Source organism: Bombyx mandarina, chromosome 10 (assembly GCF_030267445.1).
Source record: "Bombyx mandarina strain Sakado chromosome 10, ASM3026744v2".
NCBI classification, from domain to species: domain Eukaryota; kingdom Metazoa; phylum Arthropoda; class Insecta; order Lepidoptera; family Bombycidae; genus Bombyx; species Bombyx mandarina.
Genome location: NC_143217.1, coordinates 5584739 through 5604295, shown reverse-complemented (window position 1 = coordinate 5604295; position 19557 = coordinate 5584739). Strand labels below are relative to the sequence as shown.

At 36.5% G+C, this 19557-nt stretch overlaps 1 protein-coding gene across 1 annotated transcript in view; it reads left to right on the top strand.

Moving 5' to 3' along the window:
- Nucleotides 1–10808: 10808 nt before the first annotated feature.
- Ptr (patched domain-containing protein) overlaps nucleotides 10809–19557 on the top strand; it is a 46776-nt gene continuing 38027 nt past the window's right edge. The window contains exon 1 of the mRNA XM_028181033.2: nucleotides 10809–11093. The gene's annotated coding sequence lies outside the window, so the exon portion shown is untranslated. The remainder of the gene's footprint in view (nucleotides 11094–19557) is intronic.

Below are 19557 nucleotides of genomic sequence, written 5' to 3'. Positions count from 1 at the left end.
CTCATAAAAAGATGGCGTTTCATTAAAAATATCAACAAAATAGCCCGGTACACGAACATTTAAGAATCGCGGCAATTTAGTTTTATTTATTATCACACTTCAAACTGATATTACAAGAAAATTCGACAAATAATGGCGCGAAAATGGAAAAACACAGGTACCTACCGTAGCGAATATTCATACGAGAATGACAAGTTCGAAATTCAAATATTATTGTTTTTTTTTTTTCGTTGTAACAGTATTTATAATATAGATCGAATTTCTATGTCAATTTAATGTAAGCCGAGAAAAGTAATAGCGGAATGTAGTTAATAGTTAATTTAACAAAAAATCGCGTAATGATGCAATGAAGTTTACGCATGAATGACAATTTAGACTAGAAAATAACATACGACTACAGAATGTTACAGCACATATTTACGAGACAAGACGAGAAACCCAGGTCACAGGATTACGGGGCGTTCTGAGGCCCCGCACATAATATCAAAGCAGCGGATAAGGTTGCAGGAGACACGTCCTTAATGATCGATCAGATCCAATAACTGTTGCATTAGACGCAGATTCATTTGCGAAGCAGTTACTATTAAGATGTTAGGTCTCCTTTGGAGCCGCTCAGGTAGCTGTTAGCAAATCCCACCCCTCCTGATTGAGCTCTTTTTCGCCCACCTGCCTTGGTGAAACTACTGGGCTACTAGTAATGCCTCAATCATATGTAGGAGAGTCGCTTAGTTTTTAGCATCTTCAACTACTGAGGTCCACATATCCGGTGCACCCCCTGCCGGTAAACTTGTAGATGACCCAAAAAAAAAGATCATCAAGTTACAGAGATTGAATATTTTAGTGAGTAGGGCCCTAAACACTAAACTAAGGCCCGCGGTTCGCTCCAAAGATCTGCGTATGGTCCAGTCTCACACACCCCGCCCATCCTGTAGACGCAGAATTTCGTAGAAGATTAGACCAGATGGCCAGAAAAACGAAAAAAAGTCGCTTATTATTTTTAAAGTGACGGGAAAATTACCTGGTAAACGGCAACATTGTCACTTTGAGGCTGTAAAAAGTCGTGCAAATCAAGCACAGATCTTTATGAGCATCGAGTACATATGCCATTAATTATGAATAATAAATATAAAAAATTAACTGGACAAATCGTGTCTAAACAGCTGTTCTGGTTTTAAATAGTTATAATAATAGTAATTATAATACTATAATATATAATAGTAGTACTAATTATAATAATAGTAATCGAACACGCTCCTTTGGTCTCAGATTGAAATTCCCTGTATGATGTGAGCTAGAGATTAATAGACGTGCTTAATTAGATACTGACATGAATATTAAATACTAGCGACCCGCCCTCGCTTCGCTTCGGAAAAATTAAAACACACATGAAACCAAAAAAAAAAATTTAAAAAAAAATGAAAAAAAAGTAGCCTATGTTCATCAGGGACAATGTCGGCTTCTAATGGAAAAATAATTTTTCAAATCGGTCCAGTAGTTTCGGAGCCTATTCGAAACAAACAAACAAACAAATCTTTCCTCTTTATAATATTAGTATAGAATATTAGTATAGATATAGATGAAGACACAGAGGAAACACATCTGTTCGTTACACGTATCCTTACCGGATGTGGGTATCGAAGCCATGAACTTCGGCTCAGCAGTCAAGACACTGGCTACTGCAACACGAACCAGTCATTATGGTAGGTAATCAAAAAATAATATGAATTATGTACCGAAAAGATAAACGCTGCAAGTCCTTAAGATTTAAAATTTAATAAAGTACCTATAAACTTTTTGGCATTGACGATCAGGTAGCATGAAGCCCATCATTTACTAAAAAAAATACGTACCAAGCTCTTTATTCTTTATTGTACACACAGTTAATACAATACAATAATTGCGAAAACTTATAAAATGGCGAGCTTAACTCAATTGTTTTCATTTACCAGCGAACCTTTCTTACCTATTACAACATTTACTCAATATTATAAATATAGTAACCTTATTTCATTGTCAGTTGAATGAAATCGTACGTAAATGAAACGGAATACCGGTTTAAGAAACAAGTAATCTTCGCGAAAGGATATTATGGTCTTTGCGAAACGAACAAGTTTTACCCAGGATTTTCCTCGTACTTTCACTAAATTGAAACATTATTAAACTATCTGTTATTTTACACTAACAGGCGAACATTTTATTTAAGTCACACCTACTCCTAATTATAAAAACCAATAAGATCTATGTACTCAAAACATAAAATTAAGAGAAAATTACAAAAAAAACATGATTTAATCATGATTATGGTTTTAAAAATAAGAACTCCATAGTTATAAACTCTTTACTGTTTTTATGTTAAAGGACGACAAATGTTCAGTGTGCATCAAAACTATACGTGTATACCTAGACGGCACTGAAAATTTCGGGAATTAACGAAGTGACACAACATTACTATTTAAAAATGTATTTACTGCTTTTCGAAGTATTCTCCGCGAAATTTGACACATTTTTCCATACGATGGAACCAATCATTGAAGAAACCATTCCATTCGGAAGTTGGGGTCTCCAAAATGGCCGTTTTGTAGGCGTCCACAGCTTCTTCAGGTGATGAAAATCTCTGTCCACGCAATTTATTCTTTATTGTAGGGAAAGTATAGAAATCATTAGGGCTTAGGTCGGGGCTGTACGGCGGAGTGTCTAATAATTCTATGTTTTCTGGCCCTAAAAACTGTTTTGTTCTGTGCGCGGTGTGAGAACTCGCATTGTCGTGATGGAGGATGATGCGGCGGTTGCAGTTCTCTTTACGGAGTTCAGAAACGACCTGTGGCAAACAAATGTTAGCATACCATTCTGCATTAACCGTTCTTTGTCCCTCAAGAGGAATAGTCGTAACATGGCCGGTTTTGGAGACAAACGTGGCCACCATTTTTTTTGCAACACTCCGTGAACGAACAATTTTTGTTGGCTTTAACTCATTTTCGAACACCCAAACTCGTGACTGGTTTTTTGTTTCGGGTTCGTACGCGTATATCCAGGATTCGTCACCTGATACAATGTTGTATACAGTATTTGAGGATCCTGCGTGGAATCTTTCGAGAGTTCTGACGCACCAAGTAACGCGAGCCGCTTTTTGCTCTTCACAGAGCGATTGCGGTATCCATCGGGAAAACAAATTTTTTACACCTAATTGATCATGCAAGATTATTTATATTTGACTCATGCCAATGTCTAAAGTTGCCTGAATTTCGCGGTATGTCACATGTCGATCTTCCTCAATCAGCTTACGCACAGCATCAACGTTTTCTTGGGTGACTGCAGTTTTTGGACGACCTTGACGGGTATCATCACTGAGCTTGACACGTCCACGTTGAAACTCAGCAAACCAGCGATAAATTGTGGTTTTGGATGGGGCTTCATCACCAAATGCAGAAATCATCCGGTCAACACACTGTTTTTGTGTTAAACCACTTCGAAAGTCATAATAAATCATCGCTCTTAAATTTTCTCGAGTCAATTCCATTTTCTCAACGACTAAACAAGTTTGACAAAACCTCGTGACAAGACCGAGAATATTTTTTTAAATAAATAAATGGTATTCGATTTTTAAAACCAAGGAGTTTTCAATTAAAAAGATTTTAATATGACAGGAACAGTGGAAATATTCCATTCCCGATACTTTTAGTGCAGCCCTCGTATGTATAGTTAAGCGTGTTTTCAGGCGCCAGCATTGTGATACACGACATAGTCTAGACCAGCTGCTCTCAACCTGGTGGTTGTCGCGACACATAGCTGTGCCCCTGCAAGCAAGTCCCTGTCAAGTGTGTTGCGATATTTACAAATACGATATTTTTATCTAAGTTAGGTACGTATTTAGACCATTAAAATAACTATACGTTTAATCCTCCTTGCGTCGTATTCCTCACTGCTGAGGATCGTGACCACCCTTTTGTATCACCTTCAAATGCACGATCTTCCTTAATCTATTCTTGTCTCTGGCGGTGTGGGGGGCGTTGTGAAATGTGAAATCAAGAAGAGTGCAAATCTGGTCGAACTAACGTATTGGGCTGGCCCCCGAGGCCTTTTTCCATCCACCTTACCAGTCACGATGACCCTCTCGAAATTGCTACCATCCTTCCGTGCAATGTGACCGAAGTATTCAAGGACTCTGCGATTGCTGGTGGTAGGACCTCTTGTGAGTCCTCACGGGTAGGTACTACCACCCCGTCTATTTCTGCCGTGAAGCAGTAATGCATTTTGGTTTGAAGGGTGGGGCAGCCGTCTAAGCGTCTAAAAGGTAATTTAATAAAAGTACTAATACATTTAGTTCCACTAAAAAAATTGGATGTCGCGATTTGTAAATAGTATGTTAGTGTGTCGCTGAGTAAGAGAGGTTGAGAGCCACTGGCCTAGAGTTAGTGAAGATGCATTGTATGACTAACCAAATTGTGGAAAACAAAAAAAAAAACTTTTATCACCTTAAAAGGTTTTTGGGTCAAGACGGACTAGTGGCCGGCGCGTCGGCGCTTAGAACCGGAGCAGGTACTGCTAACTACTTAACTATAAACTTGTGTAGTAATCAATCCATTAAACAGAACCTCACTCAGGGAAGCAGTAATAGGCTATCTTGTAATGTCTGGGCATGCAGGCAACCATCTATAATTTGTTGCGGATTTCAATCTTTGCATACGAATAAAAAATTTAATTCGCTGTACATACGTTAGCATGAAAATCGTACGTGAATATATATATACAAGGAAAAATCGACTGTAGACACTTGCGTGTACATATATCAGATGCTGATCCATAAGTCCAGGGTATTTTTTTTCCTACCTAAGCTGAGGAGAGCCTTGTGGCTATTTCAGCGTAACCTTAACAAGTAGGTGAGCTCACGAGGCTCAAACCTGACGAGAGTCCAGGGACGCTACTTGGGTGATTTATATAAGTATAGTTCTCACATTTTTATTATTCGCGCGACGCCTTCAAAGAAGAAATACTTAGTCGGAGGGATATGAAACTATTGGCTCAATTATTGTTTGGCTTTGGTAGATACTTGACAAAATTTGTGATCTTTTCTTTTGACCAATATTACTAAAACACAATATTTAGTAGAACTAGTGATCCCTTAGTAGTCGATATTCGACTATAATTAATTGAAATTATAAGTTTGAACATTATTATGGTTCTATCGTTCTAATCACAGATTTCGCCTTCGAGAAAAAATAGAAATCTATTCTCAATTTGACCGCAGACTTTAAACAATAACAAAAGTTTGACAATAAATACAATATATATGTGTTGTGTCAACATGGTAGTGTGTGTTATATTTTTTTATTATTAATTTAACGTATTTTTATGCATAATTAAGAAAAATATTAACATTCTGCACTCCTGCATATTCTTTATAAGTGTGGGAAATTTCATACTCTTCCGTCCGCAAAATTTTCGTAAAGAGGGGTACAAACTTTTGCTTCACATATATAGATAATGGGATACCGCCTTCTACTCGGAAAAGAAGATATTGTGGGCATGAATTTATGCCACCTAGAGGTCCCGCAGTAGTCGAAATTCGACTACTGCGGGTTAGGTATTAGGTTAGGGTATAGTTAATTGGAATTGTAAGTTTGTACACTATTATGATTGTATTTTATACTTCTATAATCACAAATTTCGCCAAGACTACACTATAAAAAATATTAACAAAGACAAACAATATTTAATCTCAATTTGACAACAGACGTCAAGAACAAAAGTTTGACAATAAATAGTATGCTTGCGTGTGTGCGTCAAATACATGGTATGTAGTGTGTGTAATGTTTTCTTTATTGATTTAATGTATCTTTTATGCATTATTTTAAAAAGATATTAGTATTGTGCACTTCTTCTCTATATTCTCTATAAGTGTGCAAAATTTCATACTCCTCGGTCCGCGCAATTTTCGTAAAAAGGGATACGAAGTTTTTGCTTCACGTATTAATATATAGATAATCAATAATTTGACGTGATAAATAAAACAAATACACACATAGCTCTCGTCGTACGTGAATAAAGTACGACGTGTAGACAAAGAGCGTTGGTAGACCAAACCCGGAAGTTGCCTATAAGCGGGATAACTAAATAATCGAGACGTCGATGATGCTACCAGGATTCTTTGAAGCCACAGAATAACGAACAACATAGATTTGACTTTACAAATATACTCTGAACATTTAAATACAATCTGTAGTCTGGATAAGTACATACGATTATTTGTCAACTCAAAAAATGGAATATTAAGCCGGCAAAAATTCAAATATAATCTTCGTACAAACTTAAACAAGTATAGTAACTTTTCTGTGGACATAGAAATAAGTAACATTTGTTTACTTAACCAATATTTGAACAGTTTAATGTAGGGAATTATATAGTGGATTTATTTTAATAGAAATTCGATTATATTATGTCTATGCGAAGAATTTTAAATTAGTCATTATTGTATCCGTGAAGATTAAGACCAGTACCCCTAATTTTATGTAAACGCCCTTAAATAAATGCATTCATTTTGCGTAAAGACTTCAATAATGCTGCATAAAGGCACCACTTTTTCATCTAATCTAATCTTTTTAGTTTGCTGCACAACACTGATAAGTATTTATGGTATTGTTTGAGAGTTCTAAGCTTTCTTATCTCTGTGGACGGGACAAGCGCAAGTTTATGGTCACGCCAACTCTACAAGGAATTAAGATAATGGCATAATAGAAGTACATACAAACCAATGGCTAAAGGTGGTTTTATAACAAGGATTTTTATTTAAAAATGTTTCACTGAATGGCTGTTGCGTAGTATAGTGAATACGTTCGATATTAAAAGTATATAAGGCAATAGCGGTGATTCCTGACACACATTCAATTCAACTATGTATTTCGAGCTACAAGGCGATGCGACACAATTAATCAAAGCCAGGTAGCATTTTTTATTTCCTAGAAACGCGAATGACCTCACGTCCCGAATGGTGTCGAAAGGATACCTACCAATGACGTGAGGTCGGCGTCTCAATGTGATCGAATAACGGCAGCCACATTTTTCAGAACCGCCACTTCCTATTTCTGTCACGAAGAAGTCACGAATTTCGATGTGATCGTTTCAATAGTAGTTACTACAATACAAAACCCTTTATTACACGATGCGTAGCGGTAATGCAGATCAGGATATTGGACCAACCGAACAAAATTATTGTATTATCATGGTTCTTTGATAAGTATGCACGTTTTCAAGCTAATGTGTAAAAGATTCCGTTACATAGACATATAGATTCAGGTGAAGCCACTAAAAGCGTGTTGAAAACATTCGTCATAGTAGTATCGTCATGTAAAAATTAACTCACCTCCACCATTTCTCATATACCGACTTAAACTTCTGTCTATAATATATTGTGTCTATATATTAACAATATAACTACTGTCTATAATATATTAGTGTCGTCTGATTATATTAGTAGCTATTAGTAATTATTGAGTAAAGTTAGTGACAAAGCCAGACGAAATTTGTGTGTATCATTTTATAGGTTATTAACCTTTAGAAAGCTTAGAACTAATGATATGAGTTATTGTTTTCAAACTTATTCATATTCATAAGGAAAAAATGTGTAAATTACTTGTATTTATCTAGCAAATAGATTGATTCGTAGTTTAGTGCTAAACATTTCTATAGTGTAAAGACGCCTTGAATAAACCACCGTAACATTAGTATGGTGATTCAATAGTTTTGTTATGCAGTCATGTAGATACGATTTATAATAAATCTAATAGTAATTTGAGAAAAAAATAGTATTTTTAATTCACATCTACCCTCCATTTTTCGTCTTCGTCACAACGGGGACAAGCAAACTTAGTGCATCGAAAAAAATAATGGTTATTGTCAACGTGTGATTTAATGTAATATTGGTTGGCACCAAAATCATTAAAATTAAAATTTTAATTTAAAATTCAGGTAGCGATTGTTTTTCATTATTTTTTCACGCTAATAGAAAATATTTAATTTGAAACATTTAGAAAACCGACTACTTGAAACTTATAATAATCTATACATATAAATAAAATTAGAGTGTCTGTTTGTAATATTGAAATAACCGCTTTTTACTACATGCATATATGAATATATATACGGTACATACACCAAAATAACATTTTTTACAATTTTTGTCTGTCTGTCTGTTTGTTCCGGCTAATAGCTGGAACGGCTGGACCGACTTTGATGAGACTTTCACTAATAGGTAGCTGATGATATAAGGAGTAACTTAGCTTACTTTTTTTAGACTAGCTTCGCCCCGCGGCGTCACCCGCGGTGAAACAATAACCGCGGGTAACATCGCGGGACTTAACTGTCAATAATATAATTTAATGTTTCCGAAGCGAAGCGAGGGCGGGTCGCTAGTCCTCAATATATCAATTAATCGCGCCCCATAAACAATTTTTAACTGTTCATTTTATATAACATACAAGAAAGAATAGATGAGAATATAAATACATACAAGAATAATATAAATGTAGTGTGTATTGGTTTTAATATTTAATAATGCGAGAATCGTGTCTGAACACATCCCTACTGTCATGTCATTAGGCACCCAGACTTATTCATTGTTTCGGATGTGGGCGCGGCGACCCTGCTCGCCAAATAAACGTAATCCAGTCATTACGTAGCCCCTACATTAAGACATACCTGAAATGAGACAGATCCTAGTCTCCAGGCAATTTTCGCAAGTGGTAAGGTCAAGTTTTATTAGAATTCGCAATAACCGTTAGTTTAAACGTTTGTTTGACTGATACATGATAGCGGGAAGTGATGTTTAGCGACTTCGGGCTTACTGTGAGACTATGTAATTATAGCGCGTTTCGTGGCCGACGTGATTTAGCTGGTAACGCATAAGGAGAAACAATGAATAGTTTTATAGGCATAATTAATACCAGGGACATGGACGAAGCCACTGTTTATTGAAAAAGGTTTGGAATTCTGAAGTTCTTGCACCATCTAGATCAGTGATTCCCAAAGTGGTCTATATCGACCCCTAGGGGTCTATAACAACCCGCAAGGGGTCTACGTCAGCGAAAAAAATTTGGGGGTCCACGATAGTGGATCTCAACACATACACTGATAGTACCTATTTACTTACATCATACTATCTTATAATATCAAGATATATACAGCGCTGTTACCAATCTCCTAACGAAAAAAAGAAACAGACTGGACATCATTAGCCGAGGAGATTTAAGATTAACCCTTACAAAATTGACGCCAAATGTTGATAATTTATTATTAAAGCATCAGGTTCATCCTTCCCACTAAAAATATTGACTTATTGCTTATGTTATTTTATTTATAGTTTATTTTATGTTTATTTTATGTTACGTATATTTTACATAACAGATACAAAATTTTATTTTGAGTAGTTTTAATTTAAATTCAATTAATAAATGTATAAATTAACATGTGTTTTTACTTTAAGTTTTTAACACTAGTTAGTAATTTACAGGAAATCAATATCAGGTAAGTAGGGGGTCTACCCAACACGGAAAAACATGGCAAGGGGTCTACGACACAAAAAAGTTTGGGGAACTCTGATCTAGATTAATCAAACTAATATTGTTTTATTACCGTTTCAATTTACTTTAAATACTTGTTTTTTTTTTTAAATAATTTTTAGAAACAAGTTTTGTTAATGTTGAACATTAATTCGCTAAAGCTGTTATTAGTTAACCGCAACCTACTTTGATTGCCTTGTTTTTGCATAACTGTTAGGTTTGTAATCCGCCTATCAATGAATATTGAGTTCGCCTTGTATCAACAGGATCATAGAGAATACGTAATTTGTTTTTAGAACGTTGCACTTTCAACTTCACTAGTCTAGGATTATGACTTTTTTAATGGGCACTGGGACTACACGTAGCAGACAAACACAAGTACACCAAATATCTTTAATAGAGATACTGTCTCTAACAGGAGATCGAAATGACCCGAATATTGGTCCATAATATGCTATGTCTTAAAGCGGCCGAAATACAAAGAAACTTAATTCATTTAAGTATATCTTGTTTGATATTATGATTTTCCTTCATGATATTTAGATTAACGGTAGGCCGCGGCTTGGCTATGTCCCTGGCATTGCTGAAGTACACGGGCGACGGTAACCACTCACCATCGAGCGGAGAAAATGTATGCCTCCAGCTGTTTCGTGTCGTGATTTATTTGATGTTTATTGATTCTAGATGCACGCAAAAGCTATTACCTCAGTACGACAGTACAGTACATTATAAACATATTTTGTCACAAATTTAATTTGCATATATTTCAAGTTTGTACAAATTATTCACTTCAAAGCAGAGGGGACTGCAGTACACGCCGGGCGATGTGATAAAAAAACAAATAAAAAAAAAAAAAACAAAAGAATTTTAAAAACCACCCACGACAGCACTCGAGGAAGCAAGAGATAAAAGAAAGTATCCGTTACTGATACAAAAGAATTCGAGCACTTTCGAGCACAGATGATGTTGTTTTATATATCAAGTCTCCATCGTCTCTATATTATGAGCGAGTTATTCTAAACGACCAAGATTTTCGTGTTGCATTGCGCTCAATTAAAACGCATTCTTTAGTTGTTAAAATTCGTGACAAGCATAGACTCAGGTAGCTTAATGTGTCAGCAGTGAGAGAATTTTATTGACAAAAAAATGCGTGACAAAGTTCATAGACTCCTGTCCCGGCGACTCGTAAAGGATTAGTAGGGCCCTCGCAGCGGGAAGCGGCAAGTGGAGGTGGTCCTTATCTCGTAGCGTTTCGACAGAACAGCGCTGTCCGACATCCGTAGTGGGGTGTGCACCGCCTCAACACTCCACGCTGCACGTTCCACCGCGACTGTCGATCGTCGTACGCGCACCTCCGAACCAAAACTTTCAAACGAGACTGATTTACGATTTACGTTAAAATGTATTCAAATTCAGTGACGTGAAAAATAATAGCTTCAGTGATCGTTGTACAGTGAATATAAACAGTGTACGTAACGTTATTTGTGTTTTGTGGATTTATATTTTACATCTCGCGAAAGAGCGACCCTCGAGAAATTGAAGGTATTCATTCGATTGATTATTTTCTACTTTTCTTGATTGAAATTTTACTTATTGAATTTGTTATTGCGACAGACAACGGCGTCGAGGCGATTTGTTGCAAGGTGCAAAACTCACTGTCTCATTTTGCGGCCGCCCATTTACAACACACGTTGCGGTACGTCCGGCATGGACACACTTTCTCGTTGCCATTTTCGCAAACTTAATCTTGTTAAAGATATCTATCTCAATTATTTTGCGCGATGTTTGATGATTTAAGTAAATTTAGCATTCATTTTTTCATTGTATTACTAGCTGACCCGACAGACTTCGTAGTGCCTCAATCGATAAATAAAAGACACATGAAGGGGACACATCTAAGGAAAAACAATATTGTTTATTTTTGTATAATTCTAAGCATTTTCATATGTTTTCACCTTTTAAACCTTCTCTGGACTTCCACGAATAATTCAAGACCAAAATTAACTAAATCGGTCCAGCCGTTCTCGAGTTTTAGCGAGACTAACGAACAGCAATTCATTTTTATATACCTATATATAGTTAGATGTAGATAAAGGGCGTAGTAAAAAAAATCTCATTTCGGCTATGCACTTCTTAGATTAGATCACATTGTTAAGTTTTTTTAAACATGTTTTTTTAATTTTTTTATTGCTTTGACAGTAAGACGAGCTCACGGCCCACCTGATTTTTAGTGGTTACCGGAGCCCATAGACATCTATAACGTAAATGCCGCCACCCACCTTGAGATAAGAGTTCTAAGGTCTCATTATAGTTACAACGGCTTATGTAAGATGAATCAATTTAGATCAAGCTGCAGTCCGTGATTTGAATATTATATTATCTACTAGCATTCCAACTCCTTATTAGGAAACTTTTTAGATTTATTAGAGGTAGATAAGAGGTAATTATTATAGAAACAACAGAGTGATTGGTCAGCACACCGCGTACTGAGTGGTTTCCCGTAAAACGTAATAACTCTTGCATGAAGCGAAAGTCATAAATCGCACGAAATATTTGTCGAGCGCAACTCACCGTGATGCACGGCATATAAAAAATGTACACTTGCATTTATTACTATTTTTGAGGAGCTTACAAATGCACTACATAGTTTAATATGTTTCTTCATACAAATAAACTACATCGGTTCTTATCGACATAGGTATCATGAACGTTTTGAGTATATTTGTAGGCAGCGGCTTGGCTCTGCCCCTGGCATTGCTGAAGTCCATGGGCGACGGTAACCACTCACCATCAGGTGGGCCGTATGCTCGTCTGCCTACAAGGACAATAAAAAAAAGATATTGTATTATATTTATTTGTTCATTAGGAAATTTTAGTAATCGTTTATGTTTTTTTTTTAAACCTTGAAAACATTTACACAACAGTTTGCTAAAAACTCTTGAGTGACACCAGTTTTTAAATTTTGTGGCTTTGATTTCGTTTATCGATTTCGTATTTAAAAAAAAAAACATTAGTTAATCTCAGCGCAGGTCTTAACTAACAAATGGCAAGTATGTATACTAATGAATATTAATATAACTGTAGTTAATTCTAATAAGAGTAATCATCATTAGTAGCACAGGTTTTAAAACAGTTTCAGCGAATGTAATATAGTATTCGATCATCGTCAATATCCCTAATGAGCTAGTTATTTGTACAAAAAAGAAAATTCGCTATCTCTTATGAATTCCTGAACAATGTTATTAAGAATCTAAGTAGCTCGCAGTAATTTCAAAGAGTGTGTTGATAACCGTCGTCGCAGACTTTCCTTAAGCATTGTGGTATATTAATTGATACAAACGCGATTTTGATTAGGTAGGCACACCATTTGTAGCACTTTAGAAATGAAATGTTATTTAAATATTTCAATTTTTTTCGGTACTGTAGATCGTTAGGCGATATCATCACCCATCTGATGCTAAGTTTTTTTTTATTGCTTAGGTTTGTGGACGAGCTCACGGCCCACCTGGTGTTCAGTGGTTACCGGAGCCCATAGATATCTGCAATGTAAATGCCGCCACCCACCTTGAGATATGAGTTCCCAGGTCTCAGTATACCTCAGTATTCCAACCGAAACGCATTACTGCTTCACGGCAGAAATAGGTAGGGTGATGGTACCTACCCGTGCGGACTCACAAGAAGTCCTACACCACCAGTAGAAAAAGATCGAAGGAACCCGTATCACAGTGAATATCGCCACCCACATGGAGACACGGAATCAATGTCTCCATTGTATTGTATGAGGGGTATCCGATCTTTTTAAATGGGAACGCGAGACGTTATGGTAAAAACAGGCATGAAGGAATATAACCATTCATGTCCACTTCACAATAATAATATGTACTAGAACCACATACGGAATAGTAGGAAGAATATGAATAGATAATATACCACATATTAGGGAGTTATACAGGATTAATTCTTCATACGACTTTATTCCTTTTGTTATGAAAGTATTTCGTAAATAGGTTCTAAAAAAGCACGCTTATAATAATAAACTACACCAAATATTTTAACAACAATTACAATCCTAATACGTCTCCAATTTTCATAATTTCTGAATTAACGTTCTATTATTATAATAGATACTTGTCTCTAACAATACTTTGTGTGTATGTAACACGGATGTATCATGCCAGAAGTTAAATCATCTTAGAAAGTAGGTAACTCTTTGAAGTCATACTTATGTGAACTAAAAAAGAAGCAATCATTCTGCTCTAGATTCATAACGCTGCGAATTAAAATATAAAAATTACATTTATTATTTATAAGTTATTTTAAAGTTAATATTTGCACATTAACCAAACTTATCCAATTAAAAAGTTATTTCAAACTCAAAAAATTGTGATGACGGATCGATTGCACAATTTAAAGTTTTTGGACATTCGGTATATCATTGCTTACTTAAATTCGAAACAAAAAAAAAAGAAGAAAAGAAAAAAACTGTCTATTTCAAACCTTTTTTTCATCAAAGAAGGTTGATCTGTAAATAATAGTGATATACGAAGGCAGGTAGATCATTGAACTGAGTGAACTACCGATTCGGCTAGAACATTCAACGACGCAGACGTAAATTGGGCTTTTGAAATCACACAATGGCCGCTCGTAAATGTGGACTATTCGTCAGGTGACGAAACATCTTTTTGATTGGCAAACAAATTGTAAATCCCAGATACAATAATGAAATTGCAAATGGATTCGGTTACTTAATAGTAAATAGTATACATTTGTTTTCATTCAAAGAATATATTTTGATAAAAAACGAAGATAAAGAAAAATGTTTTTTCGTAGCACGTTAATGTCCCTTTTTACCTTTATTTATTAATATATTTAAAACAACATATTATGTAATATTCCGTAGATCGCATAAAAAATCAGCTTCTTCCTTATTCATCTTATCAATCTTATTTACATTTTCAAATCAACTTTCCTATAACATTATTGTTTAAACTCGTTTCTGTATATTTTTGTGTCATTTCAACTTTTAGTCTCGTCTTACTAAAAAAAAAAATGCTTAATAAAAATTAAACACATTACCAGTTACTAGATTAAAATTTAGATTCCTTTAAAACGATTAGGCCCGTGAAACAGAATGAGTAGATTCGCAATCGAGAAATATCTAGAGTTATCGAGAACGACCGGATAGTAAAATGATTGCAGTTTCACTCACCGACCTCCAAAGTTTAATTGGAAAATAACATCTATTGACTGACGGCTGCCTCTTGTTTTCTTACTACGTTTGGAATACTATGACATGTTTTGCTCCAGTTGCCCTTTTTATTACGTACTAGCTGTACCCGTCCGCTTCGCTGGGCATTTAAAATTAACATTATTATTTCTCACCCCCACAAAGATTCTCATCATTAATGCCCCCGCAACTGGTGTTTTTTTTTTTTATGATTGAATATTTACTGGTGGCCCGGAGGCCTTTCCAGTTTCACCAGGACAGGTGGGCGAGCAAAGGCTCAGCCAGGAGGGGTGGGATTTGCTAACAGCTACCCGAGCGCCTCCGAAGGAGACCTAACAGCTCAAGAGCAGCTGCTTCGCGAATGAATCTACTACCGGATCGGAATCGCGACCCGCTGAGAAGATCCGGCGAGAAACTCAGCGAGCTGATTCATGGGTTAGGTTGCACGGCGAAATCTTTGTCGAGTTCGACGAGTACGGTTACCGGGGTCCCTGGTGTTAGAGCTGAAGGCGTCTAATGCAAAGGCTATTGGATCTGATGGATCCGTAAGGACGTGTCTAGGGCGTCGACAGTGACTGGCTCCTGCGTGATCAGGATTCGGGGAGTAGTCAGCGGCGGCAACGATAAGGCGATTATCATGACGCATAGCCTTAGCGAAGTACCGTTCCGACGCTGATTTCATGTATTTCTGGATAGATTCGAGGCCCAGGTCGTCGTGTAGGTCAACGTTCCTCACGAACCACGGAGCTCCGACGGCTAACCTGCAAAAGCGGGATTGTAGAGATTGGAGGGTGTCTATGTGTGTGCGAGCCGCGTGAGCGAACACCACACTCGCGTAAGTCATGACGGGCCTTATGCAAGTTTTGTAAAGTGTCACCATGTTCCGAAGGGACATTTTACTTCGCTTACAGATCATGGGGTAGAGTCTACCGAGAATAAACGCGGCACGGTCACGGACGCAACTGGTGTAGGCAGTCCAACACTCATATCAATATTAGCCTATCCATTAAGTACATGTATTTTCTACATGGATACCAAGTTTCAAGTCAATCGGATGCATGGTTCAGTATTTATAACGGAACATCCGTAAAAACCCCTCACGTCCTTACGGATCCATCAGATCCAATAACCTTTGCATTAGACGCCTTCAGCTCTAACACTGGGAGCAGGCTTAGGGACCACGGTAACCGTACTCGTCGAACTCGACAAAGAGTTCGCCGTGCAACCTAACCCATGAATCAGCTCGCTGAGTTTTTCGCCGGATCTTCTCAGCGGGTCGCGATTCCGATCCGGTAGTAGATTCATTCGCGAAGCAGCTGCTCTTGAGCTGTTAGGTCCCCTTGGGAGGCGCTCGGATAGCTGTTAGCAAATCCCACCCCTCCTGGCTGAGCCTTTGCTCGCCCACCTGTCCTGGTGAAACTGGAAAGGCCTCCGGGCCACCAGTAATTCTTCAATCATAAAAAAAAAAACCCCTGTAGTTTTATATATTAGTATAGATTATATCAGTTCAACGACTGTTGGTCAAGCTTTTAACAATAAAGTTAAAGTAAAAACAATAAATTTATTTTTTTATGACAAATTTCCTTCGTTAAACTTAGGCCTGTACTTTTGTGTTAGGATATTTAAGACTTTAATATCATCGATCTAACATCTTTGTAAATAGCTCTTTCATGTATTTTCAATACAAGCACTCCTAGCGTTGTATATGAACTCACTTTGAGTTGAATTGTCATTTATGTTTAAAAAAAAGGTAGTTTTGCCTAATTTCGTAATTTTCATAGTTTTATAGCTTAGTATTTAATTCTTAATCTTTAGATTCCTATCTTAAGTATATAAAGAATGATGCATGCCTGCTAGGACAGCAGCTGAGTGTCGCATTAAACAAGCGTTGTAGTTATACGACCGAGACCTCTATGTTTCAAGGTGGCCGGCTGCATTCACGTTGTGGTCCACGGGCTCCGGTAACCGTTTAACCGTGAACTGGCCTGTATATTTTAGCTACAAAAAAAGGAGAATCACAAACGTAAGCTGCGTAACAATAAGATAGTACGCCGGATACCTGTAGACTAAATGGGAACAAAAAATAACGAAAAAAGTCAAGACGACTTCTACCTGAGGCAGATGAAAAGAAACATACAAGTTACGGTTTCCTAGCTACGATCGATGTTACAAATTTTCTTCCATGTTTCAAACGCGGAAGAAATACGTCCACAGTTCTATTAGATTTATTTCCTGACTAAAGCAATGCATACGAAACATCGGAAATAATATAAAGATAGTCAAAAACGTGAAAATGAGTGTTAATTGTGTCAACGAATCGCAAAAAGCCAGGATAGTACTTGTAAGTATTTAGTTAGTGTTTATTTTTCTATTACAAATACCAATTTTTTGAACACTACGGGTTTTAGCATGTCTTGATTTTTTGCATTCTATGAACGATGAACGATCATTTTTAACAACAATTAGTGCTGACGAAAGCACTCATGAAGCATTTGGTGATCTGCTGAAAATGTTTCTTGATACTTGTAACTGGATCGCGGACCTATCATCACGTAAGATCTCGAGGCATTGAAGAACATCTAAAGAGAGCTTTGTTTGCCGCAAATAAAATAGTATAATGAAGATGTGAGTGGGTTTCACTTTGAATAAAACTATCCTCATCCATGCGGCGAAAATCCTCAATGCCGAAGCTCGTGGAAACATATAAAACTATACATACACTTAAATACTTCATAAGAGCCTTTATTCAAACGCATTAAGGATATTTACAAATAACAAACTTAAGTCAACGACTCTGCTGAGACGTAACATCGACAACTTCGTCTGTTTATCCAGCATTGGCAAAGACCTCCTCCATTTCTTTCCACTATACTCGATTTAGAGCTTTCCTTGTCCATAGTCTTCCTGCTATCGTCTTTATCTCGTCTTCCCACCTCTGAATCTGGCTGTCTGGTTTCCGTTTTCTATTTCTAAGGTACCAAAACACTTGAATAATTTAGAAGTAATTTAGAACTACCGTAACCCTGATGGACTATGATTATGACCGAAGTGGAGTGTAGTGAAAAATCTGAAAATCAGATACTCTTTTTTAATACACTTCCGTAATGAAGAAAACTTCACGAACTAGCAACATTCACTATCCTATACATCAACCCATAGATAATACACAACCCCCACATCAACCCCCGTAAAATGAGGAAAACCGTGCATTTATCGACATTAAATAAAAAGATAAAGCGCAGAAATTCGATCGCATCTTTTGTCACCTCAACTGCTATGTCAGAATGAACACTGTATAATTAATGGAATAATAAAACGCCATCAGTATACATATCACGTTCCGTTGCATTAGTACTTACGTTACTTTATTCTTCGGAGCTTGCCCATTGGTTTCGAAAACAATCAAGGTTGAATTTGCAAAAACCCGATTGACATTTGATTGATTTAATTCTCACTAGTGAATTCAGGGAATACTTAATGAATAGTGATGATTAGTAAATTTATGACCTACATCCATTTTGTAATATAACAAATATAACATTTAAATTATGTAAATACAAGATATACATGAGAAAATTGCTCTTAGGACGAGACATATTGATATCTCTCCCGCAGAACTGCATCAAAATGGCAGAAGCGTATAATATGCAGCAATAAGTATTTGATATTTGGTAACTACCCTCAATATCAGCTTTGAAGGTATTATACAGATTCGAACAGGTTTTTCAAATTTCTTTCCGATTTTGAACATTACAATAAGGTTGGCAGATTGGTTAGGAGACACGTATTGAATGTAACTTTGATATGACTCATACTTCGAAACAAAACTCGATGGAATAGTTATCCCTACCTAAACAAATGTAGATAGTATTTATAATGATCAAGATTCATTAACCTAATCTCTCAATTACAAAATGATGCTGCTAATGTCACCACCGTCTTCTTTATTGTATAAATGAGAAGATAAATTGAGAGCGATTCACTTATGATTCAATCATTTCTGATTCACCCCACCGCGTACAAATAATTTATTTTACAGAACAAATTTAAAATGAACGACACAAAAACGTTCACTATCCATCTGTTACATTCACTATCTAAATGGTATGTTAGATAATGTTGTCTTATAGAACACGTGTGTCATGTGTTTGTGGTTATATAACAATGCTTGGTTTATTGGTTCTTGAAGTCTGTTGCATATCAATTTACACTGAATTCAAATTGAATGAATATACGTACATCTTACTAATATTATAAATGCGAATGTTTTTAAGGAAGGACGTATTTTTGGTACTCTTTTACGAAATAACTATTGGAAATGGATTTTGATGAAACTTCCCAATTTAATTTATAAATATACAAAAGTCGATTTGCATATGTGTGTGTAATCTCTTTAGACACCGAACCGGCTGGGCCGATTTATATGAAATTTTCAGAAAAAAATCAGATTTGTCTAGCGATTGATCCTGTGGAATTTGGTAGCGATCGGTTCTAAGTCTAATTGACGGTCGTCCAGCAAAGATAGCGGGTTTGGCTTGTAGTTTATTTATATAAGAATAGCAAATAGACTATAATAGACTACGATCAAAGTACAATATTAGGCGCGAGAGTAGTTATTTTTGATATTTTTCATACAGTAAGAGATATGTAGTTACAACATAGAAACTAGCCCATAGATATAGCTCACTGAGTTTCTCGCCGGAAATTTTCAGTGGGTCGCGATTCCGATTTAGTGGATGCAGCGAAGCACCGGTCGTGCTAGGGCCAGTCTAGTAATCC